At 39.2% G+C, this 27636-nt stretch overlaps 1 long non-coding RNA gene across 1 annotated transcript in view; it reads left to right on the top strand.

Moving 5' to 3' along the window:
- Positions 1-27636, top strand: part of LOC139183002 (uncharacterized) — a 435115-nt gene that overhangs the window by 40488 nt on the left and 366991 nt on the right. The gene's annotated exons all lie outside the window — the stretch shown is intronic.

Genomic DNA, 27636 nt, shown 5'->3' with positions numbered 1-27636 from the left:
CAAAGCATCCAGTATCGTGCATCGAACCTGGACTGGCGACTTGTTTCATATATGATATTATACATGTTTCAATGCCATTCTCCCAAATCATCCCACCCTCTCTCTCTCCCACAGAGTCCAAAAAACTGTTCTATACATCAGTGTCTCTTTTGCTGTCTCGTATACAGGGTTATTGTTACCATCTTTCTAAATTCCATATATTAATTTTGAAATTATTTTCCATCATAGGTTATTACAAGATATTGACTATGGTTGGTTCCCTATGCTCTACAGTAAACCTTTGTTGCTTGTTTCATATCTAGTTTTTAATTAGAAATTTAGCATTCTATTCATACTAAGTCAAACAAGTGGACCCAAAATGTCATAAATTTTTTATTTAGAAAAAAATTCATAAGTTTTCCAAAATATATATGCATATTATATATATGTATACAAAAGCTTTTCTACTACACTTGATAAAGACTTGAGAGAGAACATCAAAAAAATAAAGAGATGGAGAAACTGGAGAACATAAACTAAATGAAATGGGAGCACCAAATATGAAATAGAAAAGTGAAACAAACAAGATAAAAGGAAAAGATCATTATATAGTCCAGTTGTTTTTAAACATGACTTCTCATTAGAAACATATCTGGAGCTCTGGAGATTAAAAACAATACCTGATCATTTGTATTTTTCAAAAAATTTCAAGATAATTCTGATATGCATCTGGATTTTAAAAAATGATTATAGGTTTTTCTATTAGATCTTAGTTTTGGTGATACAGAGTTCTATTATTTTTCTGTTAACCAATCATGATACAATGATATTAAGTGAGTAATAGTTACATAATCACAATAGTAAAAGATTTCACAATCAATAGCCAGACAACAAATAAAAGATAATTAAATTGCAAGGTAAGATAACTGCAAGCCGTAATGGGAACATGATTAATTTAACAATATAAAATAATTACTACAATTTGGCAGGGGGGGGTCAAGCAGAGTGATGTGGTAAGTGGCAGTGCCTATGTTTTCATCCAGCCAGCCAGTCTTATGTTTTTTGGCTGGTGCATTTAATCCATTTACATTTAAGGTAATGTAATATGTATGGTCCTATTACTGTTTTCTTAATTGTTTTGGGTTTATTTTCTGTAGGTCTTTTCTTTCTCTTATGTTTCCTGCCTGGAGAAGTTCCTTTAGCATTTGTCATAAAGCTGGTTAGGTGGTGCTGAATTCTCTTCAGTTCAATTCAGTCGCTCAGTCATGTCCGACTCTTTGCAACCCCATGGGCTGCAGCACACCAGGCTTCCCTGAACATCACCAACTGCTGGAGCTTACTCAAACTCATTTCCATCCAGTCAGAGATGCCATCCAACCATCTCATCCTCTGTCATCCCCTTCTCCTTCTGCCTTCAATCTTTCCCAGCATCAGGGTCTTTTCTAATGAGTCAGCTCTTTGTATCAGGTGGCCAAAGTATTGGAGCTTCAGCTTCAGCATCAGTCCTTTCAATGAATACCTAGGACTGATCTCCTTTAGGATGGACTGGTTGGATCTCCTTGCAGTCCAAGGGACTCTCAAGAGTCTTCTCCAACACCACAGTTCAAAAGCATCAATTCTTTGGTGCTCAGCTTTCTTTATGGTCCAACTCTCATGTCCATACATGACCACTGGAAAAACCATAGCCTTGACTAGATGGACCTTTGTTGGCAAAATAACGTCTCTGCTTTTGAATATGCTGTCTAGGTTGGTCATAACTTTCCTTCCAAGGAGTAAACGTCTTTTAATTTCATGGCTGCATCACCATCTGCAGTGATTTTGCAGCCCCAAAAAATAAAGTCAGCCACTGTTTCCCCATCTATTTGCCATGAAGTGATGGGCTGGATGCCATGATCTTAGTTTTCTGAATGTTGAGCATTAAGCCAACTTTTTCACTCTCCTCTTTCACTTCATCAATAGGCTCTTTAGTTCCTCTTCACTTTCTGCCATAAGGGTGGTGTCATCTGCATATCTGAGGTTATTGGTATTTCTCCTGGCAATCTTGATTCCAGCTTGTGCTTCTTCCAGCCCAGCGTTTCTCATGATGTACTCTGCATATAAGTTAAATAAGCAGGGTGACAATATACAACCTTGACGTACTCCTTTTCCTATTTGGAACCAGTCTGTTGTTCCATGTCCAGTTATAACTGTTGCTTCCTGACTTGCATACAGGACTATTATGTAGTCTCTATCATCTCATGGTTCTTAGATAAACTTAAATTGAGATAGATTTTAGAGGTTGTATTAATAAGTTTAACAGATCAATGATAGGACTAGAATTGGAATTCTGTCTTCACACCCTCAGAACTAGCACTAGAGGCAAAGGATATTTCATTCCTTGTGCAGTGTTCACATAATTAGCTTAAAAGTGTTAGGGGGAAGATGTAGTATGAGCTAAGAATCCTTTTCTCTTAACTAACTTGCTGCTTTCCAAGACACGCATTACCATTAGATTGATGGAAAAAATATTGCTTCTGCTCTCATGGTCCTCAGGCTCAGAAATTCACTGGAATTCAGTCTTGAGAAAGACAATGCCCCATGGTTTGTATGCCATCACATACAGGAAATAATACAATCATTAAAAAATAATCATCTTGAATTTTTGATGGCTCTCTACTTGTTTGCAATTTTATTATTCATAGGTGTTAGCTTTGCAATTACAAAACATGTTGTTGGTATTTTGGAGCAAATTCTTACATCAAATTTGGTTTGCCAATAGATGGGATGAACACGTCAAGAAAAATAGAGGGCGATGACAAGGGATAAAATCCCATTTGGTTTCTATAGCTAATAATCTTGTTCACAGCACAAGATATTTGAACACCATAATATGATTTCCACATTAAAAGCACGTTCCAGTCTATTCAAAACTTAAGTAAATAGAACAGAGGCATACAGTTCTTCTAATCCACCAATGTCACAAATTTAATGATTTTAGCAGCTTAAGGAAAACAGGGATTGTTGTAAAACTTCACATTTGAATGTGTTATTGCCTCTAACAATGATTGCTTGTCATTTATCTGACACTAAAGGTGTGAACTGCACATTACAGGAGTCAAAGGTTTTGCATAAAACAAAACAAAGCCTCTTTCGCCAAGGCTTACACACTGAGAGTGTGCAAGTGACTCATAGGAATGTGTCAAAAAACCAATGAAAGACAAGGGGATAATATCTCTAGAGCTGGCCTTGAAAAGGATGCATTTTCCATAAAGGCTAATCAGGAATGTGTATCTGTGAACTACTGAAGCTTCTCTAAGATAAAAATTGCAGAAAAATCTGGAATCTTTTTTGTCCACCAATCATTCATGGTACAAAATTGTCTCTGACATCTATTCATTTCTTCACAGTTCCTTCCAGCAGCTTGCAAAGCTTTGGAGGAAAAATGGAAAGGCACACATTTTAATCTCTAATTTACCTGTGGAAAAATTAGGCTTTCAAGCATATTTCTTTATAAGTTAGTAAAGAGTTTGTGATAAATCTTACATTCAGCACTGTAGGATTAGAACTAATAATATGTAATAAAATTTGTTCAGGATATCAAAAAAATAAAACTGTTATTTTGACTGGGTTTGATTACTAATTTGCAACAGCAGTAGAATCAGTACCCTTGATTTCTGGTACTTCTCTCTCTCTTTCTCTTTTTTGTGTATTGTTTGGCTGTACCACATATATATATGTGGTATATGAAGCAGACTTGCAGTCCCTCAGTCAGTAAATTTTTAGTAATGAGATTTAAAGCATGGGGTCTTCATTAGCTGCTTTCTATTAACACTGGTTATATTCCTATTCCTATTGGCTACTGTATTAACACTTGTGATACTAGAAATTTAGTAAATTCCTGTTTTGCAAATATGCCTGCCTTCTATGGCTGTGTGACAATGGAGGAGGACAGTCTTCATACTGAGAGTTGTCTCATACTGGCTTGTCCACTGTGCTGAAATCATTGGCCTCATGTATATTTGTTTTTCAGTTGTTATAGAAATAAAGCATGGTAACAGAAAATGCACAGATCAGAAGAATTGCAAGTCTATATCTGTTACTCACTGCAACAGAATTTAAGTTTCTTCAGTTCTCTCCTACTTAAAATGGGATGGTTAACATTTCATGAGCTGTCATTGGTTTAAATAATGAATGTAAAGCATCTTTACATTCAGCAAAGAGCCGACTCATTGGAAAAGACCCTGATTCTGGGAAAGATTGAAGGCAGGAGGAGAAGGGGATGACAGAGGATGAGATGGTTGGATGGTATCACCGACTCAATGGACATGGGTTTGAGCAAACTCCAGGAGATGTGAAGGACAGTGAAGCCTGGTGTTTTGCAGTCCATGCGGTCGTAAAGAGTCAGACATGACTGAGTGACTGAACAACAAATGCATCTTATTTAGGACTTAGTATTTAGTAGATTTTTAGTAATTGGTTTCACTTTATGTCCATTTCTGTTTGGCCTTCATATAGATACTGAAAAAGTAAAGAAGAGTTCAGAGAAGTGATGTTCTGGGTTCTCCCCTACCCCCATACAAGATTAATCTATATTTTCCAGATAGATTCCAGCTTCATTTAAAATACAGGTGTATATATGACCCAGCCATCCCACTACTGGGCATATACCCTGAGAAAAGCATATTTGAAAAAGATATATGCACCCCAATGTTCATTGTAGCACTATTTACAATAGCCAGGACATGGAAGCAACCTAAATGTCCATCAACAGATGATTGGATAAAGAAGATGTGGTCCATATATGCAATGGAATATTACTCAGCCATAAAAGGGAAGAATTTGAGTCAGATCTGGTGGCTTAGATGATGAAGAGTCTGCCTGCAGTGCAGGAGACCCAGGTTTGATCTGTGGGTCGGGAAGATTCCCTGGGAAGGAAATGGCAACCCACTCCAGTATCCTTGCCTGGAAAATTCCATGTATGGAAGAGCCTGGCAGGCTACAATCAGTCTATGGGGTTGCAAAGAGTCAGACACAACTGAGCGATGTCACTTTTTTCTTTTCTAGTGAAGTGGATGAACCTAGAGCCTGTTATATAGAGTGAAGTAAGTCAGAAAGAGAAAAATAAATAGCATATATTAACACATATATATGGAATTTAGAAAAATGGTCCTGGTGAACCTGTTTGCAGGGCAGAAATAGAGACTCAGACATAGAGAATAGACTTATGGAGACAGTGGGGAAAGGAGAAGGTGGAATGAATTGAGAAGAGTAACATTGGTGTGTATCCATCACCATGTGCAAAATGATAGCTAGTGGGAAGTTACTGTATAGCACAGGGAGCTCAGTCTGGTGCTCTGTGACAACCAAGAGGGGTGGGATGTGAGGTGGGAGGGAGGTTCAAGGGGGAAGGGACACATGCATACCTATGGCTGATTCATGTTGATGTATGGCAGAAACCAACACAACATTGTAAAGCGGTGTGTTGTTCAGTCGCTCAGTCACATCGAGTCTTTGAAACCCCATGGACTGCAGCTTGCCAGGCTTCATTGTCCTTCACTGTCTCTGGTTCAGATTCATGTTCATTGAGTTGGTAATACTATCTAACCATCTCATCTGCTAATTAAAAATAAAGCAATTATCCTTCAATTAAAAATAAATTATAAAATAAAAAACAAAATGGAGGTATATTGGAAGAAAGTTTGTGATAAAATGATAAAGAAATAATTGTTTATGTCAATTATACCTCAATAACACTGGAGAAAAAGGAAATAATTACAAGTGTGAAAAAATGGACACATATATTATTAACTAAAAAGTAAGTGCAATATGTAGTTTTGGCTGTATTGTCTGTTTTTGTGTTGGTCTGACTAATTCCACAGACCATTATGAGAATCATTTGCATTGGACAAGAACATTGGAAACCTCCTTTTCCTCTGGCTCCCAGGGAAAGTTTTCTGGTTCACTTTGAAATGTATGTATTCAGACATCACATCTCAGACTCAGCTGTTAAGAACAATGATTTCCCAACAGTTGTTCTTTTAACTTGCAGGTACTGCCCCCAGTCTTCTTCTTTCTTTTCCCTCTTGAGCCCCTCTCATGGTTGAATTAATAAACAGAAAAACAACAGAAACAAAGAGAGGAAGAGATACAATAATATAGAAAATAGTGCCCATTCCATTAAAGATGATTATTAATTGAAAACATCACAAGCTCCTGATTGCAAAGAGAATTTTTTTAATAGAACTTCAGGTTTTCTTTTTCTTTTTAGTAAAAAATTTAAGAGCATTTGGCCTGGAGATAAAGGCATAGTTTGAAACTCAAGTGTCATTGGTTGAAGCTTCCACAGCCACCTCAGCAAAATGAATATGATGCATGGGCTGCTTTGCTTCAAAAAGCACATGAGTTGAGAATACTTCCATGTTTATATGAATATATTCTACATGAATTTATACCTCTTGAATTCTGTATACATGATACTTTGGAGATAGACTTCAGAGTTTGTGTCTAAAATCATAGCAACAGCTAGAACACCAAGAAAAAACCCTGGTGCTTATTTTTCAGTGATCTTGACACACAGGATTATGAGCAGACATGAAAGCATGGGCCCAGCCATAGACCACCCTTGTCAGCCACTGAGAAACAATCTGGCGGAAGAAGTTTCATTAGTGACTTGGGAGAGTGAGATAGTCAAATTCTCAGTTGGATTGGAGGTTAATGAAAACTGAAATATGTGCCTTTAGTTTCCTTTAAAAGAAAGAAGTGGAAGTGAACATTTGCATACCCCCTACCCACATCACCAACTCAATGGACATGAATTTGAGCAAACTGCGGGAGACAGTGAAGGACAGAGAAAACTGGCATGCTGCAGTCCATGGGGTCGCAGAGTTGGACGTGACTTAGCGACTGAACAGATCACCTACATCCCACTCCCAACTTCTTCAGTCCAATGTGATGCTGTTAGTCTCCCTCCAGAAGGGAGCCCAGGAAAGCAGTGGGTGAGCTGCTGGCACATGGTTTTAAGACTAAGAACTTTAGAGCCAGAGGATCCATGTAGCCACCTGCTGGCTCTGACAAAGTTATTTAACCTGATTTTGTGCCTCAGTTTTCTCATTTCTAAAATGCCGCTTAAAAAATCCCAACTACCTCATAGGGCTCTTGTAGAGGGTTAAATAAATAAAATACATACAAAATGCTTAAGTTAGTGCCTGGGATATAGAAGTGCTATTTAAGTATTAGCATTGCTATTATTAGGAGACTGTGATGAAAGTTTTGTACTAAAAGATAATTGAGCTGAGGGGACTATTAAGGCTTTGTGCTTGAGAGTCAGTCTGATTGGACCAGCTTAGGCCACAGCACATCTCTGAATCACTCAGTTTGTATAGATCTTAGCTCAAATCATGATACCCCTCTAGCTGGGGGTGAAACTGCATTCCCTGGAACCACATGAATAATGAGCTTCAATGAAGAAGGAAGGGAGGAATGGGTGCTAGAGAACCAGTAACAGTGTCTGTAATAGGAGATCTTTGTGCCTGGCCTTAGGCAGCACTTGCTGAAGTTTTTGACTTCGTTCTGAAAGAAGAGGAAGGATCATGATGTATGGTATAGGGACTTTACTGGGACACGTTCTTGCTCAGCTCCACCAACACAAAGATACCCCTCCAGGTGAGCTCCCACCTCTGAAGTAACTGGGGGGGCAGGTGAGGGTGCTAGGAACACCTGTTTACTTGCCTCATTCCTGGTAGCCTGGGTATTTTTTTTTTGGGAATATTCTTTTAATAAATATAAAAACCCTAAAGGAATACATGGAAAAGACAGGAAACATGGGTGGAAATATCTGGGAGTAGAATTCTCAACAAAGATTCTGGAGAGGTAAGAGAAGCAGGAATGAGAGAAGTAGGACCCAGCCTGGAATCCCAGCTCCTTCATGTAGCAATGTGATCCTGGGCCAGCCACTAATGCTTTCTGAGCCTTGTTCTCTTATTTATGAGATAGGAGTAATAGCGGTATCTTCTTAATAGGATTGTTATAAAATTAAATGAGATGATGTAATAGATACCTTGTTGCACAGAATAAATGCTTAGTTAATGTTAACTATTATCATCATTGTAGTTATTATTGTTATTCTGTTGGCAGCAAACACAGTAGGGGCTTTGGGATCCAAGGCAAGGAGATGTCTTGGCCCTCTGGAGATAGGAAGTGAATCCCAGAGACATTGGGTACAGGCTTGAGATGCAGAAATTACTTTGAATTTCTTTATTTTTTCTACTGAGTTAGAATATGTTGCTTGTTTTCTATCAAGGAAACCTCCCCTGCCCCCCATTCTAGGTTGAGTAATTCCACTTGAGTAGGAATTCTTAGAAATCAATCTTAAGAAAGTGATCATAGACTTGCATAGGGATTTAGCATCAGGGATATTCCTTGCGGTATTTTGTTTGGTGGGGTCACCAAAAAGTTGAAAATCACTTAAAAAACTCCCAACAGTCCAGGACTGATTAAATTGAACAATATTTTAAGAACTACCAGTTTCGACACTTTTGGCTACAAATAGAATAATCCTTCCCTCTTCTGCTCCTTTAAAAGGGTATACAAGAATCCTCCTGTCATTTCAGGAGATGCAAGAGATGCAGGTTTGATCCCTGGGTTAGGTAGATCCGCTGGTGTAGGAAAGGCAACTTGCTCCAGTATTCTTGCCTGGAAAAATCCATGGGCAGAGGACCTGGCGGGCTACAGTCCATGGCGTTGCAAAGGGTCAGACACAACTGAGTGACTGAGCATGTGTGCATGTGCGTGCACATGTGTGTGCGCACACACACACACACACACACAAAACCCCTGAAGACATTATCTAAATAACAAGTGCAGAGGTAGGGCTGGTCCCAACTGTGTTATTTCAAGGTGTGGTTTAATTTCTCTTGATTCTTCCTCTTTAAGCTATGCTGTGTTGGCTTCACACTTAGACTGGTAGCTAGATGGCTGTACCATTTCCAGCATCCCTTCTAGGGAGAACAGCTTCCAGGGAAAGGAGAATCCCCTCTTCTTTTTTGGAAGCATCCAGCTGATCCTCCCTCTCCTGTACATGATATACACAATGAAAGGAAAAGCAGATCTAAAACTAAAGGGCAGTTTTCCTTGTCTCTTTTTCAAGAAATATTTGCCCATTCTTTTCTTCCAGATGAATTTTAGAATTAGTTTATCAATTTTCATAAAATATCTTCTTCGATTTTGGCTTGATTATTTTGGATTTACAAATTCATCTGGGGGAGGAATGGCCCTACGTGTTATTTTAATTTAGAAAACACAAAAGTGGTAGCATTATTTATAATCTTGAAAAGTGGGAAAGAGTTTCCTATCTATCAACAGGAAAAAGGATGAATAAAACATGGTATAGTTATACACTAGAATATCATATATCAGTTAAAAGGAATGAGCTGGCAACATAGGAAGCGCTTAAAGATATGATATCATGATGTGAATTACAAAAAGCACACAGTACGAAACTCTCTGTGGTTCACAAATACATGCATATGTATGTAAAAACCATAAAAAGGTGTTAGAAGGATGCATCAAATTCATGATAATGGTTGCCTCTAGGGAGCATTGAAGGAGAATGCAGAAAAGGAGACTTCAGCTGTATCTATAATGTTTTATTTTTTGCATTAAAAAAAATATTCAAAATGTAGTAGCCTCCAGGGGCAGAGAACTGGATATCTGGGCAACAGTGGATAGGAGATGCATACTCTCTTACCTTTTATATTTTGAAGCCATGTGAATGTCTTACCAACTCAGCATAAAAAAATAAATTAATAAAAAGACTCTAAAACACATGACAGTAGGCTAACAATGATATATTTGCACTGGGACTTTTATTCTCTATGTTTTTCATATGTTAAGGATTTCTTTAAAAAGAGAAAAGATAGTAACTTGCACCTAGGTGGTGGTGCTGGCGGTGGTGGTGCTGGAAGAAGTGAAGGTGGCGGCTGGTGGCAGCCGAGGAGGAGGAGGAGGTGGAGGTGTGGAGGGTTGGTGCTATGTGTCCAGTGTGATTTATGTTCTCACATGCCCTCTGCATGAACTTTGCATGTGTAATAAGCTTTCCCCTGTTGTCCCCCAATCCAGACACTTGTGTGTGAGTTTTGAAACTTGAGAAGGAGGGACATATTTTAGAAGCATGCTTTGTACTCTACCGTGTCCGTGGAGTGGTTGATTCTTTGGGATCCAGTCTCACTGGTTTCCTCTCTATATGCTGGCAACATCTCATTCTTGCTAGGATACTTAGTCCTGGGCCATATTGGACAATGATGTGAAAACCACAGTTTATTTCACTTGCTCTCTTGACTTTCCTCCCCTTTTTCTTCCAAAAAAAGATGAGGAACTCTAGGTGTATTCTCAAGAGAAGAACAGAAGCCTAGAAAAAGGACGACTTCCCTGGGGTCTAGTAGGAGACAGAAATGCCAGTAGCTTGTTGCTTTCTTGTATTTTAAAATTTACTTTATTGAAGTATAGTTGATTTACAATATGTTAATTTCTGCTGTGCAGCAAAGTGTTGAATTATACCTTTAAATAGTTCTTTTTCATATTCTTTTCTATTATGGTTTACCACAGGATACTGAATATAGTTCCCCGCAATATGCAGTAGGACCTTGCTGTTTATCCATTCTATATAAGAGTGTTCGTCTGCTAACCCCAAACTTCCAATCCATTCCCCTTCCGTCCCCCACCCCCTTGGTAACCACAAATCTCATCTCTATGCCTGAGTCTATTTCTGTTGTATAGATAAGGTCATATGTGTCATATTTTAGATTCCACATATAAGTGATATTATATTGTATTTATTTTTCTGACTAATCGATACTTCACTTAGTATGATAATGTTTATGTCCACCCATGTTTCTGCAAATGGCATTGTTTCATCTTTTTTAAAATGGCTAAGTAGTATTCCATTGTATATATTGATATGTTGTTGTTTAGTCGCTAAGTCATGTTGGACTCTCTTGTAACCCATGGACTGTAGCACACCAGGCTCCTCTGTCCATAGGATTCCCCAGACAAGAATACTGGAGTGGGTTGCCATTTCCTTCTCCAGGGGATCTTCCTGACCCAGGGATTGAACCCATGTGTCCTGTGTCTCGTGCATTGGCAGGTGGATTCTTTACCACTGTGCCACCAGGGAAGCATACTGATATATACCACATCTTTATCTATTCATCTGGCATTGATTGTTTCTGTGTCTTGTCTATGTGAATAGTGGTGCTATGAGCATAAGGGCACGAGTATCTTTATGAATTATAGTTTTGTCTGGATATATTCTCAAGAGTGGAATGCTGGGTCTTATGCAGCAACTCAGTTTTTAGGTTTTTGAGGAACCTCTGTGCTTATTTCCATAATGGCTACACCAATTTACGTTCCCACTAACAGGGTAGAAGTGTTCCCTTTTCTGCAAGCCCTCTTTAGCATTTGTTATTTGTGGACTTTTTAATGATGGCTATTCTGTGAGGTGGTACCTCATTGGAGTTTTGATTTACATTTTTCTAATAGTTCGTGATGTTGAGCATCTTTTCATGCCTGTTGGTCATCCCAACAGCTTGTTTCTTGAGGCCAAGGAGGAGAGAGTCCACTGAGGCAGCAGGTTGGTAGGAATAGTGATAAAGATGAGAAAGAGAGTCATCTTTTGGGAAAGTGGAACGAGGTATTCACTCCTGGGAGTTTTAATTAGTTCCTTTGGATATCTCTTAATATTTGAATGAGGCAAGGGTGAAGCTTAGAAACTCCTGGGCTTTGCTTCTTTAAACACAATGCAGCTCTGAGGCTGTGATGTAAGGTTTTATATCTCTTATGATAGTAATTGGTTGACTGTATAGAGCAAGAAGTGGCTTTTTTTTTGGATCTCATTACAGATGTAATTTCAGAGTTGTGCAACTCTGAGGATCCTTGTGCCTGGGTTTCAGTTGCACTTCCATATATATTCACAGTATGAGTTATAGCCTCTTCTATCTTCATCTATTCAGAGGTGGCAGTCTCTATAAAACTGTGGGGGTGAGACACGAGCAGGAAGAAACACAGATGTAGCAAGAAGCCATGTTCTTTGTCTCTACACCCTCTCCAGCATTTATTGTTTGTAGATATTTTTGATAATGGCCATTCTGACCAGTATAAGGTGATCCTGCATTGTGGTTTTGATTTGCATTTCTCCAATTATTACTGATGTTGAGCCTCTTCTCATGTGCCTCTTGGCCATCTGTATGTCTTCTTTGGAGAAATGTCTGTTTAGGTCTTCTGCTCATTTTTTGATTGAGCTTTTTTTTTTTTTTAATATTAAGCTGCATGAGCTGTTTGTATATTTTTGAGATTAATACACTGTTTGTGAGAATGTAAATTGATACAGTCACTATGGAGACCAACATGGAGGTTCATTGAAAAACTAAAAATAGAACCATGATATGACCCAACAGTCCCACTCCTGGGCATCTATCTACCCAGAGAAACTAATAATTCGAAAAGATACATGCAGCCTTGCAGCACTATTTACAATAGCCAGGACATGGAAACAACTGAAATGCCCATCAACAGAGGCAAGTATAAAGAAGATTATGGTACATATACACAATGGAATATTACTCAGCATTAAAAAGGAATAATATTGTGCCATCTGCAGAGATGTGGATGGACCCAGGGACTGTCATACAGAGTGAAGTTAAGTCAGAAAGAAAAATATTGTGTATTAGCACATATATGTGGAATCTAGAAAAATGGTAGAGATTAAACTATTTGCAAAGCAGAGATAGAGACACAGATGTGGAAAACAAACATATGAAGATCAAGTGGGGAAAGGGGAGGTGAGGTGAATTGGAATTGACATATATACACTGCACTGTGGAGCTAGTAGTAAAGAACCTGCCTGCCAATGCAGGAGACATAAGAGATGTGGGTTCAGTTCCCAGGTTGGGAAGATCCCCTGGCGCATGGCAATCCACTCCAGTATTCTTGCCTGGATAATCCCACAGACAGAGGAGCATGGTGGGCTACAGTCCATAGGGTTGCAAAGAGTTGGCCACAACTGAAGCTACTTAACACACACTTGTTCAGTCACCAAGTCGTGTCTGACTCTTTGTGACCCCATGTACTGCAGCCCGCCAGGCCTCCCTGTCCCTTACCATCTCATGGAGTTTGCCCAAGTTCACGTCCGTCCAACCATCTCATTCTCTGTTGCCCACTTCTGCTCCTGCCTTCAATTTTTCCCAGCATCAGGGTCTTTTCCAATGAGTCAGCTGTTCGCATGAGGTGGCCAAAGTATTTATACACACATGTATAAAACAGATAACTGAAAACCTCCAAAGAAAAGAAAAGCTATGTCTTTTGTGAAACAAAGAAGATTACTGGTGGACAGCGTGAGGAGGAAAGATGAAAAGGGAGAAAGTGGGTGCTACAGACTAAATGACCCTGATGCTGGGAAAGACTGAAGGCAGGAGGAGAAGGGGACGACAGAGGATGAGATGGTTGTATGGCATCACTGACACAATGGACATGAGTTTGAGTAGGCTCCAGGAGTTGCTAATGGACAGGGAAGCCTGGCGTACTGCAGTCCATGGGGTTACAAAGAGTTGGACATGACTGAGTGACTGAATTGAACTGAACAGAGTAATGTGTCCCCCCAGCCAAGTTCATATGTTGTAACCTAATGCCAAATGTGATGGTATTAAGGGAGTGGTGGTCTGATTAAGGGAGGTGAGTAGGTCATGAGGTTGGAGCCTTCATGAATGGTATTGGTGCCCTTATAAAGGAAGCCCCAGAGAACTCTTTCCCCTCCCATCATGAAAAGATAGCCATCTATGAACCAGGAAATGGGCCCTCAGCAGTCAGGCCCTAAGACCCTGCTGGGGCCTTGATCTTGCACAGCCAACCTCCATTCCTGTGAGCAATAAATTTTGAAGCCAATCAATCTATAATATTTTGTCATAGGACCCTGCACTGACTGAGACAGTGTGTCTCTCTGTTCTTTATTGTTTGTTTTGGCTCTTTTTATAGTACTAGGAAATGTGTTTTTCTGAGGTGCATTCTTTCCACCATAATTCAGATGGACGTTGCTGCCATGTTTGAAAACCACTTGAAATGATAATTGGTGTTGTTCTGCAAACACTTACTAAGAGTGACAAAACTATTTACATGTTGGGGATACTGTGCCAGAAAAATTACTGAATAAATTATATTCTTTCCCTTCCACAAAATCAGAGTTACAGAGAGCAATTTATTAACCATTTTCTTTGGCAAGGAACTTGAGAGACAATGCCCTATTTCTTTAAAATTCAAATTAATGATCTTAGACATTAAGTTTCCAAGGGAAAGACTCTTTGAAATGTCTATATAGTATCTGGGTGTTTTTGTGTTGAATTTACTTTAAGTATAACCTTTAGAATTTGATTTCAATAATGTAAAATGTATAGAGTGGGAAGGCAGTGGGGACAAACACTAAAATGTTTTTCATTAGTTTTCTTTGAACATAGATGTTCTGGTTGATTTTATATTTTCATACTTTTATTTTTTTCAAATATTTTGCAATTTGTATTATAACTTGAAAAATAAAAATAGTTGCTGTTAACAATCACTCTGTAAGCTTTTGTTTGCCATATGATTGCAAAAGTTTAAACTATTTATGAAGCAAAGAGACTGCAAATTGGAAACTCCAAAATGTTAACAATGATTCTTGTTTTTCTTTCTGAAGTAGAAAAGGATAGCTTTATTGCTTTGCCAGGCAAAGGGCTCCCACCTTGAAAAACTATGTGTCCCAACCCAGGAGAGCTTGATGAGTTTTATAACAATACTTCAAGGGTGGGGTGACAGTGGTTCTTTTTGAGATATAAATCTTTCTTTATTTTAATTATTTCATAATGAACTGAAACTACTTTCATAATAGAAAAATTTATTTTAAGAATGAATTTATTAGACTTGATCCAAAGAAATGCCAAAAGGGTCAGGCCAGCTTAGCATTTTCTCTCTCACAGTGGCATTCTAGAATCTTTTTTGAAAGGGCATGTTTTTCCCTGATATCAATCTCAGGAGGTTGAAGGACATACCCTAAACACCTCTAGCTTTCTTTAATAACTGATTTGAATGTATTATCCTCATATTTTTAGAAATTCTTCTTGAATCTTACTGTGACTCAACTTGAAGAAAAAAAAAATGCATTTGTGCCTAATTTTAATAAAAAGTCTTAAGGGAAATATGGCTGAATTAATTTCCAGTTCCTTGTTACTGGACTGCTTTTGTAGGGATACTGGTCATATGTATTTACCCTGAGGTCTAGTCTCAACTGGAATGGAGAAAGTGTCAATTTTCTTGCGGGGCCTGGAGGCTGACCACCACTGGAGGGAGCAAAGAGTGAGAATGCAGATGTTTGCTGAGAAGGGAGGTAAGTTCAGTGTTCAAAAAGCAGTGTTAGTGTCAGCTCCAAGAGAGAAATTAGAAAAGAAGAAATGTTAGAATACAGGGTTTAAACCAGGTAAACCTTGTCCCAAATTTAGTTATGCCATGTGTATAGCTTTGGGCAGGGCACTTAATTTCTTTGACCCTCTGTTTCCCCATCTTTAAAATAGTTGTGACCCAGATGTTAGCTGAGGTTATACTATTTTTTGGCCCTAAATAAGTTTGGCTTCTGGATAAAGTCCAATGCCCTCTCTTAGCAGTTAGAATTAGAGACTTGAAACTATTGGCTCAAAAAACAGAAATTATTTTTTCTTTCCCTATGAAGTCCACTGATGGACAATAAAGAGCTGGCATGCTGTCTCTAACACCTCAGATTCAGGCTGCTTCCAGGTTTTCCCTATATTCTTTGTAGGGTTCCTTGTCCTCATGGCCCCAAATGGAATCCCAGCTGTCACACCAAGCTTCAAGCAGCATAAAGGAGGAAAGGAGGAATAGGAAAATGGGGAAAAGGATGTATACTATCTATCTTTTAGGGGAGTGGCCATTACACAAGGCAGTCCCCTCCAAAAGAGGTCCTGTGATGCCAACTGGCTAAAAGAATCCTTTATTCATTCTTCCACATTGGGATAATAATCATATTCCTCTTACAGTGTGACTGTAGCATATAATTCAGGGCTGTGCACAATATCATGTAGCAGAAAATAAAGATTTTTATTAATAACTATATTCAATTCAGTTCAGTCGCTCAGTCATATCTGACTCTTTGCAACCCCATGGACTGCAGCATGCCAGGCTTCCCTGTCCATCACCAACTCCCGGAGCTTGCTCAAACTCATGTCCATTGAGTCAGTGATGCCATCCACTGTTATCCCCTTCTCCTGCCTTCAATCTTTCCCAGCATCAGGGTCTTTTTCAATGAGTTAGCTCTTCACATCAGGTGGCCAAAGGATTGGAGCTTCAGCTTCAGCATAAGTCCTTCCAATGAATATTCAGGACTGATTTCGTTTAGGATGGATTGGTTGGATCTCCTTGCAGTACAAGGGACTCTCAGGGGTCTTCTCCAACACCACAGTTCAAAAGCATCAATTCTTTGGTGCTAAGCTTTCTTTATGGTTCAACTCTTACATCCATACATGACTACTGGAAAAACCATAGCTTCGAGTAGATGGACCTTTGTTGGCAAAGTAATGCATCTGCTTTTTAATATGCTGTCTAGGTTGGTCTTGGCTTTTCTTCCAAGGAGCAAGCATCTTTTAATTTCATGGCTTCAGTCACCATCTGCAGTCATTTTGGATGTGTTAAGTCACTCAGTCATGTCCAACTCTGTGACCCCATGGACTATAGCCTGCCAGGCTCCTCTGTAAATTCTCCAGATAAGAATACTGGAGTGGGTTGCTGTTCCCATCTCCAGAAGGTCTTCCTGACCCAGGGATCAAACCTGGGTGTCCTGCGTTGCAGGCAGATTCTTTACTGTCTGAGCTACCAAGGAAGCCCCAGTGATTTTGGAGTCCAAGAGAATAAAGTCTGTCACTGTTTCCATTGTTTCCCCATCTATTTGCTATGAAGTGATGGGACTGGGTGCCGTGATCTTAGTTTTTTGAATGTTGAGTTTTAAGTCAGCTTTTTCACTCTCGTCTTTCACTTTCATCAAGAGGCTCTTTAGTTATTTTTTGCTTTCTGCCATAAAGGTGGTGTCATCTACATATCTGAGATTATTGATATTTCTCCTGGCGATTTTAATTCCATCTTGTCCTTCATCTAATCCAGCATTTTGCATGATATACTCTGCATATAAGTAAAGGGACAATATACAGCCTTGACGTACTCCTGTCCCAATTTTGAACCAGTCCTTTGTCCCATGTCCAGTTGTAACTGTTTCTTCTTGACTTGCATGCAGATTTCTCAGGAGGCAGGTAAGGTGGTCTGGTATTCCCATCTCTTTCAGAATTTTCCACAGTTTGTTGTGATCCACACAGTTAAAGGCTTTAGGGTAGTTAATGAAGCAGTAGATATTTTTCTGGAATTCTCTTGCTTTTTCTATTATCCAATGAATGTTGGCAATTTGATCTCTGGTTCCTCTGCCTTTTTAAAATCCAGCTTGTATATCTGGAATTTCTCAGTTCATGAACTGTTGAAGCCTAGCTTGGAGGATTTTGAGCATTACCTTGCTAGCATGTGAAATGAGTGCAGTTGTGTGGCAACTTGAACATTCTTTAGCATTGACCTTCTTTGGGATTGAAATGAAAACTGTCCTTTTTCAGTCTTGTGGCCACTGCTGAATTTTCCAGATTTGCTGGCATATTGAATGCAGCACCTTCACAGCATCATCTTTTAGGATTTGAAATAACTCAGCTGGAATTCCATCACTTCCACTAGCTTTGTTCATAGTAATGCTTCCTCAGGCTTCACATTCTAGGATGTCAGGCTCCAGAATGATCACACCATCATGATTATCTGGGTCATTAAGATCTTTTTTGTATAGTTCTGTGTATTTTTGCCACTTCTTCTTTATATCTTCTGCTTCTGTTAGGTCCATACTGTTTCTTTCCTTTATTGTGCCCATCTTTGCATGAAATGTTCCCTTCATATCTCTAATTTTCTTGAAGAGATCTCTATAATAATATTATATATAATAGCTACATTAGTTGCATTATTATTAAATTCACATTAGTAGATTAATACTAAACTATAACTCTCATTGTTGTAAAATTCAGAACAGGCTGGGAATAATCTCAAACTGCCATAGATGTACTCTTTTTGGGTGCTGGATGCATGACATGGGGGCCAGGCAAGCTGGCCAAATCAAATGTTCAAGTCCAAACCTGGCAAACATGGCTTTAAGTAACTCCCTATTCTTTGTCTCATTTAGTCTATTAAAGGGTTCTAAAATATCATTCATGTAGACAATTCTTTTACGGGCAATTAACAATAATTGCTTAGAAAATCAGATTTGCTGAGAGCTAAATCAGGGCTGGGAACTGAGCTAAGCAGTTTCCAAGCGCTGTCGTATTGAATTCTCACAGTCTTTGGAGAGAAGTGCAGTTAGTCAAGTCTCATAGGCGGAATGGAGGGTTAGAGAGAGGAAGTCATGTTTTCAAGGTCACACAGCTAGAAGGTCATAGAGATCAAGAGCAAATCTTCATCCCTTAACCACTCTACTATATACCCATCTTGTCATTGTCCTCATCAGGGGTCATATCTGGTTTGTGGGTCTAAGGACACCATTAAATGCCATTGTTCCCAAATATAGATTGAGTTTAACCTTGCAAGGCCCAGGTTCTCCTGAGTATTGATGTGCTGGGTGCTCCCAGGCAGGTTCTTAGTACAGACACCAAGTTTAGTCACAACTTGTACTTTTTGTTCATTTGCACCACACTGTCATTTTTGGGTGGTTCAAAAAGTCTTATGTCACTATTATTATTTACTCCAAGTACATTGTTTATTTCCAGTTGTCTATTAGGTCTAGCATATTCTATGCATTTAACACAGTTTCCCCTATTATCCCTTAAGCTACAGTTTTCAAAGAACATCTTGGAGGTGGGAACATCTTTGATGTATTTATTGGTAAAGATGATTCTTTATAATCTGTTTATTTTGAGTCTGCCTACCCGCTCATCTCCTAACCCCCAGCAAGTCACTAATCCTTTAGCTGATATCCTTTCTTTACTAAATATAAAACCAGAAAAAAAAACCCATGAAAAGATTACTAGCAAACAAACATGGTCAGATCAGATCAGATCAGATCAGTCGCTCAGTCGTGTCCGACTCTTTGAGACCCCATGTATCGCAGCACGCCAGGCTTCCCTATCCATCACCAGGTCCCGGAGTTCACTCAGACTCACGTCCATCGAGTCAGTGATGCCATCCAGCCATTTCATCCTCTGTCGTCCCCTTCTCCTCCTGCCCGCAGTCCCTCCCAGCATCAGAATCTTTTCCAATGAGTCAACTCTTCGCATGAGATGGCCAAAGTACTGGAGTTTCAGCTTTAGCGTCATTCCTTCCAAAGAAATCCCAGGGCTGATCTTCAGAATGGACTGGTTGGATCTCCTTGCAGTCCAAGGGACTCTCAAGAGTCTTCTCCAACACCACAGTTCAAAAGCATCAATTCTTCGGCACTCAGCCTTCTTCACAGTCCAACTCTCACATCCATACATGACCACAGGAAAAACCATAGCCTTGACTAGCTGGACCTTTGTTGGCAAGGTAATGTCTCTGCTTTTCAATATGCTATCTAGTTTGGTCATAACTTTCCTTCCAAGGAGTAAGCGTCTTTTAATTTCATGGCTGCATCATCATCTACAGTGATTTTGGAGCCCAGAAAACTAAAGTCTGACACTGTTTCCACTGTTTCCCCATCTATTTCCCATGAAGTGGTGGGACCGGATGCCATGATCTTAGTTTTCTGAATGTTGAGCTTTAAGCCAACTTTTTCACTCTCCACTTTCACTTTCATCAAGAGGCTTTTGAGTTCCTCTTCACTTTCTGCCATAAGGGTGGTGTCATCTGCATATCTGAGGTGATTGATATTTCTCCTGGCAATCTTGATTCCAGCTTGTGTTTCTTCCAGTCCAGCGTTTCTCATGATGTACTCTGCATATAAGTTAAATAAACAGGGTGACAATATACAGCCTTGACAAACTCCTTTTCCTATTTGGAACCAGTCTGTTGTTCCATGTCCAGTTCTAACTGTTGCTTCCTGACCTGCATACAGATTTCTCAAGAGGCAGGTTGGGTGGTCTGGTATTCCCATCTCTTTCAGAATTTTCCACAGTTTATTGTGATCCACACAGTCAAAGGCTTTGGCATAGTCAATAAAGCAGAAATAGATGCTTTTCTGGAACTCTCTTGCTCTTTTGATGATCCAACGTATGTTGGCAATTTGATCTCTGTTTCCTCTGCCTTTTCTAAAACCAGCTTGAACATCAGGAAGTTCACGGTTCACATATTGCTGAAGCCTGGCTTGGAGAATTTTGAGCATTACTTTACTAGCATGTGAATAAACATGGTATAAAACTACAAATACACATGGAAAATAGTCTATCTGCTTATAATCAAATAAACACTGCTTTGAAAATATAAAGAGGTAACTTGCCTATTATATCAGCAAAATGATTTTTAAATGATAATATCTAATACTTGTAACACTAGTGAAATTGGTATTCTTCACTCCAGTGAAAATAGCATAACCTTCTAGAAAACAGCATTTCACTGTATGTGTGCAAGCTCAGTCGCTTAAGTCATGCCTGACTCTTTGTGACCCCATGGACTGTAGCCAGCCAGGCTACTCTGTCCAGGGAATTTTTCAGGCAAGAATACTGGAGTGGGTTGCCATTTCATCCTCTGGGGAATCTTCCTGACCCATGGATAGAACCCAAGTCTCCTGCATCTCCTGCATTGGCAGGCAGATTCTTTACCACTGAGCCTATCTGGGAAGCCCCTTACTATGTACAAAGGGCCCTAAAAGTGTTCACAACTGTTGATCTAATAGTTTCATATCTAGGAATCTTTCACAAGAAATTAGTATAAAAGGGGAAATTTATATGCACTGGTATGTTACTTTCAGTATTATTTATAAAAAAAAAAACAACTAAATATCCCATTGTAAGACAATGACTAAATAAGTGTGATGTCATTAATTGTGAAATATTGAGCAGTTGTTAAATATATGCAGTTATATGCTTACAAACAAATATTATGTTAAAGAAAGGAAAAAAGTTTGTAGGAATACCATAATAATAACTCTGTGTAAAGATTAGGATAAATTGTTAAAGAAACTGACAAGAAAACATTCAGTTATACATAAAGGTTTATCACAAGTTCATTTCCATAAGATGTTCCACTGGGTGCTAAATAAAGATATTTGTGAAATATGGCTTGTCATATTTGTTGATTATGACTCATCTTTGGGCATTAGTGTCATTCCTTGGAATTGGAGGCAAAGAACTGGGACTGTCTGCACAAAAATATGGCCATGGCCTGGAAGAACCACAGTGTGATGGCAGTAAATAAGTGTGTCACAACTTGGACCCCATCCAAATTCTAGATTTTTACTGACGCCAAAAGTTGTTTATCAAGCTGGGATATTGCTTTGTGAAGGAATATAATGCTCTTGATAGACTGAAGCCTGACAACCAGGTCAGTTCAGTTCAGTTGCTCAGTTGTGTCTACTCTTTGCGACCCCATGGACTGCAGCAGGCCATGCTTCCCTGTCTATCCCAACTGCCGGAATTTACTCAAACTCATGTCCATTGAGTCGGTGATACCATCCAACCATCTCCTCTGTCGTCTCCTTCTCCTTCTGTCTTCAATCTTTCCCAGCATCAGGGTCTTTTCCAATGAGTCAGTTCTTCCCATCAGGTGGGCAGAGTATTGGAGTTTCAGCTTTAGCATCAGTCTTTCCAGTGAATATTCAGGGCTGATTTCCTTTAGGATGGACTGGTTGGATCTCCTTGCAGTCCAAGGGACTCTCAAGAGTCTTCTCCAACACCTCAAAAGCATCAATTCTTCTGCACTCAGCTTTCTTTATAGTCCAACCCTCACATCCATACATAACTACTGGAAAAATCATAGCTTTGACTAGATGGATCTTTGTCGGCAAAGTAATGTCTCTGCTTTTTAATATACTGTCTAGGTTGGTCATAGCTTTTCTTCCAAGGAGCATCTTTTATTTTCATGGCTGCAGTCACCATTTGCAGTGATTTTTGAGTCCCCCCAAAATAAAGTCTGTCACTGTTTCCATTGTTTCCCCATCTATTTGCCATGAAGTGATGGGACCAGATGCCATGATCTTAGTTTTCTGAATGTTGATTTTTAAGTCAACTTTTTCACTCTCCTCTTTCACTTTCATCAAGAGGTTCTTTTTGGAATTGGCTTAAAGTAGAGAATGCTTTCATTCCAAGTTTCACCAAATATGCACCATGTCCTTGTGTTGACAGATCTAGTTAAGCCCCCCATTTAGGTTCTTGGTTTTTACACTTCTGAATCATACCTTCTAATTCTTCTATCTCTTGAATTTTCCTGCCACTGTCTTCTTACTCCTTATTTATTTCAGAGGAAGCAGAGAGATATATGAATAACAATTTTATTGGCACACATTTGGAAGCTGCAATTAGCATAAATAAATAAATAAATAAATATATGTATGTATGTATATATATATATAGACTCATGGCCAGAGATATTTTATAAATGATTGCAGTTGATACCAGATATTTATTTTCAGTTCAAGTCTCACATTACAAACTTGTAACAAGAAACATATCTCATCTTGGAAAAGAGCTTTTGTAGAACATTAGAAAAACATATGCATTTGAGGAAAAAAGATATCGAATACACCAGAATGACAATTGAGTTATGGTTGTGAGTTTGATGTAAAATATTTTATTTTAATCATCTAAACTATACTTATGTTATTTTCTCCAGTCTAAGCATTAAAATAATTCTGGTTGATTCTGAAGAAATTAAAATACACCCTAATGTCTTCTAGCTTAAAAAAAAAAAGTATTTTTCAAAGTATGAAGGGTTTCTGTTACTGAGGACAATCCAAAATCTGCTATAGATTTTTATGTGTGTGTGTGTGCTATAGATTAAGAAACCAATTCTTAAAAGCATTTCCCCAAATTTTTTTGGAAGAAGGCAGCACCAAAAGAATGAATGGATCATTTCCAAAGGGGAAAATTTCATGAATCTGACTATTTTCTGTATGTGTGTTTCAAAAGCTATCATGCTTTCTCATAGGCTTATTTATGCATGTAATTATCTGATTTTCTTTTAAAAGAGTGTTCTGGACATGTACATACTACTATTTTAAAAATGGATAACCAAAATGACCTCCTGTAGAGCACAGGGAACTCTGCTCAATGCTCTGTGACAGCCTGGATGGGAGGGGAGTTTGGGGGAGAATGGATACATGTATATGTAAGGCAGAGTCCCTTTGCTGTACACCTGAAACAATCACAACATTGTCAATGGGCTATACACCAATACAAAATAAAAAGTAAAAAAATAGAGTGTTCCAGTTAACTATTGTTACATTGATGCAGCATAAAGTCTCAGTAGCATACAACAGTAAGCTCATGAATGAGTAGATTAGGTGGAGGTCGGCTCACGTGCACTGGTCTCAGCTGAGTGTTACCTGTCAGGCTGCAGTGGCTGGAGTGGCTTTCTTCTCACTGAAGGTCTAGGCTAGATGGGTTTAACCTGCCTCTCATCCTCCTTGGAGCCATCCAGTTCCAGTTCTTCTCGTGGCGACAGCAGAGGAACAAGATGGCCATCAGAAAAATTCATGTCTAGGCTTTGGGCTCTCCCTTCCTCTGCCAGTGAAGAAAGCAAGCCACAAAGTAGAGCCCAACATGAAGGGCAGGAAATATATCAGGCCATTGTGAGGCCTTGGCAAGGGAAGGGTGGAGAATCGGAACCCATCTTTCAGTCTACCTCAAAGAAGGAGAAAGATGAAAGACAGTGCCATGAAAATAGAAAATGATCAAATAGTACACTAGGTACCCACATCACAAAGGGTGATAATTTGAAAAGAAGCAGTCATTCTGCTGACTTTCCTTAGCCTAACTGATAGTGTTAACTCTTTGCCCATTTTTGCTCAATTTAGAAATTTAAGGCAGCAAATTACAGAGAACAGAGTGTATGTCTCATACTGAATCTTTCAGTCATTTTGACCAAAGCAGCAGAAATAAGAAGGCTTCTGAACACTGCCCCAAGTAAAACTTTTAGAAAGAAATATTGATTTCTTTTTTTCTAGTCTAAAGCAAGTCCAGCCTATGCCAGCCTCAGAGTACTTGAAGGATCTCGGTACGCCAACATAAGAATTGCAGACAATTGTCTGCTTTCAGATCAATGCTGGTGAAGGGAAGAGTTTCTGTGCCCTGTAGCTAGGGAATATGAACAAAAGGGCTTCATTGGCCTTCTCCATCACTGGATTTGACATTGATTTCCAATTTTTAAAAAAGGAACCCAAAGTTAGTTGACTCCCCATGGAGTCAAATATGAGAATTGAACAGCTGCTACCATAGCACAGACGGCAATTTTTCAGAGGGTTTAAGAAGGAAGTAGAAGACCTTTCCTCCCTGAGTGAACTGCTCATTTAGGATCTTTTCAGCAGTTTCTACTCAGTCAAGAAGCTGCTAATACTTGAATTGCTTAAAACTCCAGGTTTAACAACAACTTAAATGAAATAAAAAAGGGGATAAATATCCCCAAATGCTAAGACAGATGTACATTTAACAGATATCATAAATCTTCTTATTCTAAGAAAAGTGGATTTCAAGTTCTGGTTGTGGTGCCAGCAGACTCATTGACTTAGGGAAGTATTTTAACTTCTCTTCGCTTCATCCTTAATCTGTTTCCTTATTTGTAAAGTGAGGCAGGGTACAATGTCACCAAAGAAGCTGGCTTCCTCCTGGCAGCATGAGGCTTACCAGCAATCTGGAGCTAGTCCTCTGTTTTGCAAGTAGAGAAACTTTGAAAAGAAAAGCCCACACAAGATTACTTAAAAAACTGGAAATAGAACTGCCGTACGACCCAGCAATCCCACTGCTGGGCATACACATGAAGGAAACCAGAATTGAAAGAGACACATGTACCCCAATGTTCATCGCAGCACTGTTTACAACAGCTAGGACATGGAAGCAACCTAGATGTCCATCCGCAGATGAATGGATAAGAAAGCTGCGGTACATATACACAATGGATGAGTACAATGGCACATATACACAATACACCTCTAATGAGGTGGATGAAACTGGAGCCTATTATACAGAGCGAAATAAGTCAGAAAGAAAAACACCAATACAGTATATTAATGCATATATATGGAATTCAGAAAGATGGTAACGATGACCTTATATGCGAGACAGCAAAAGAGACACATGTAAAGAACAGACTTTTGGACTTGGTGGGAAAAGGCGAGGGTGGGATGATTTGAGTGAACAGCATTGAAACTTGTATATTATCATATGTGAAATAGATTGCCAGTCCAGGTTCAATGCATGAGACAGGGTGCTCAGGGCTGGTGCATTGGAATGACCCTGAGGGATGGGATGGGATGGGATGGGAGGGGAGTTTCAGGATGGGGAACACATGTACACCCATGGCTGATTCATGTGAATGTATGGCAAAAACCACCACAATATTGTGAAGTAATTAGCCTCCAATTAAAATTAATTAATTAAAAAAAATAAAGGCTGCACCTAAAGAAAAAAAAGCACACACATGGTTTAGTTTAGAAGGCAATCTCTGGAGTCTAGCTTGATGAAAATCCAACCCTGTCACTGGTTATATTGTGATCTTGGGCAAGTCGTGTGGACCCTCTGTGCTTCAATTTTTGCACTTGTTACGTGGGCAAAAATACTGCCTGTCTTATTGGTTGTTACATAACATTTGCAAAATGGTTAACCCAGTGGTTTGTAGTAAATAGTCAAGGACTGTTAGCATATATATGTCTTCTTTCCTAGCATTCATTCATCTTCCTTTTCTTTAAAAGTATATTAATGTTACCTGACAAGAAACAGATTTCCTAGCATCTGGAATTTGCTGTTGTATGAGAAAGGAATTTCACTGATTTCTTAAGTCTTCAGTGGATGAGTGAGGAATAATAAAAAGACTATAATGAAAAAAAAAAAAAAAGTATATTAATTTTGGGACTTCTCTGGTGGTCCAGTGGTTAAGAATCTGCCTTGCAATGCAAGGACACGGGTTCAATCCCTGGTCTGGGAACTAAGATCCCACATGCCAAGAAACAGGTGAGCCCTTATGCTACAACTAGAGAAAAGCTGTACACTGCAACAAAGACCCAGCACAGCCAAAGTTAAAAAAGAGAGTATGCTAATTTTGTTCTTGTGTCCACCCTGCCCTCCTCTGTGCAGTCGATGGAAGGGAGGAGACTAATTGACTTCAGCTTTTCAGGTGTTCCTGATTATTTGAACCCAGTAATTTTCAAATTCTTATGCCATCAGAATGACTTTGTTTAAATAGTAACATCGTACTATTTAAACTTCAGAGTAACCCAGTGAAGCAAGTATTCTTGTTATGCCCATTTTGAGGATGAAGAAATGGAGGCCCAGAGGGGGTGGTTAACTTGCCCAAAAGTAACCCAGCACTGAGAGAGTGGGATTTGAGCTCAGGGGTTTCTGGATCCTAATTCAAAGGCCAAATCATAGTGGCTTCATCACACTCTCAATGGCAGAGATCTTCCTTTCCAGTGAGTGCTTTCCAGTCTATCCACAGCGGAGTGTTAGCCTACCAGGGAAGCTAGATTAATTCCAGAGGTGGCTGACTACACATGGTGTTGAGAAAAGAGTTGTTGTTCAGTTGCTCAGTCATGTCTGACTCTTTGTGACCCCATGGACAGCAGCATACCACGCTTCCTTGTCCTTCACCATCTCTCGGAGTTTGCTCAAACTCATGCACATTAAGTTGGTGATGTCATCCAATCATGTCATCCTTTGTCATCCCCTTCTGCTCCTGCCCTTAATCTTTCCCAGCATCAGGGTCTTTTCAAATGAGTTGGCTCTTGACATCAGGTGGCCAAAGTATTGGAGCTTCAGTTTCAGCATCAGTCCTTCCAATGAATATTCAGAGTTGATTTCCTTTAGGATTGACTGGTTTGATCTCCTTGCAAGTCCAAGGGACTCTCAAGAGTCTTCTCCAACACCAGAGTTCAAAAGCATCTATTCTTCAACACTCAGCCTTCTTTATGCTCCAAATTTTACATCCATACATGACTACTGGAAAAATCATAGTTTTGACTATATGGACTTTTGTCCGCAAAGTAATGTCTCTGCTTTTTAATACACTGTCTAGGTTTGTCATAACTTTTCTTCTAAGGAGCAAGCATCTTTTAATTTCTTGGCTGAAGTCACTATCTGCAGTGATTTTGGAGCCCAAGAAAATAAAGTCTATCACTGTTTGCATTGTTCCCCCATCTATTTTCCATGAAGTGATGGGACCAGAAGCTCAAGCTGGAATCAAGATTGACAGGAGAAATATCAACAATGTCAGATATGCACATGATACCACTCTAGTGGCAGAAAGTGAAGAGGAAATAAAGAGACTCTTGATGAAAGTGAGACAGAAGATTGAAAAAGCTGGCTCAAAACAACATTCAAAAAACTAAGATCATGGCATCTGGTCCCGTCACTTCATGGCAAACAGATGGGGAAACAATGGAAACAACGAGAGACTTTATTTTCTTGGGCTCCAAAATCACTCCAGATGGTGACTACAGCCATGAAACTAAAAGATGCTTGC

The sequence above is a fragment of the Bos indicus genome, chromosome 5 (assembly GCF_029378745.1).
Source record: "Bos indicus isolate NIAB-ARS_2022 breed Sahiwal x Tharparkar chromosome 5, NIAB-ARS_B.indTharparkar_mat_pri_1.0, whole genome shotgun sequence".
Classification (NCBI taxonomy): domain Eukaryota; kingdom Metazoa; phylum Chordata; class Mammalia; order Artiodactyla; family Bovidae; genus Bos; species Bos indicus.
This window is presented reverse-complemented; position numbering and strand designations above follow the sequence as displayed.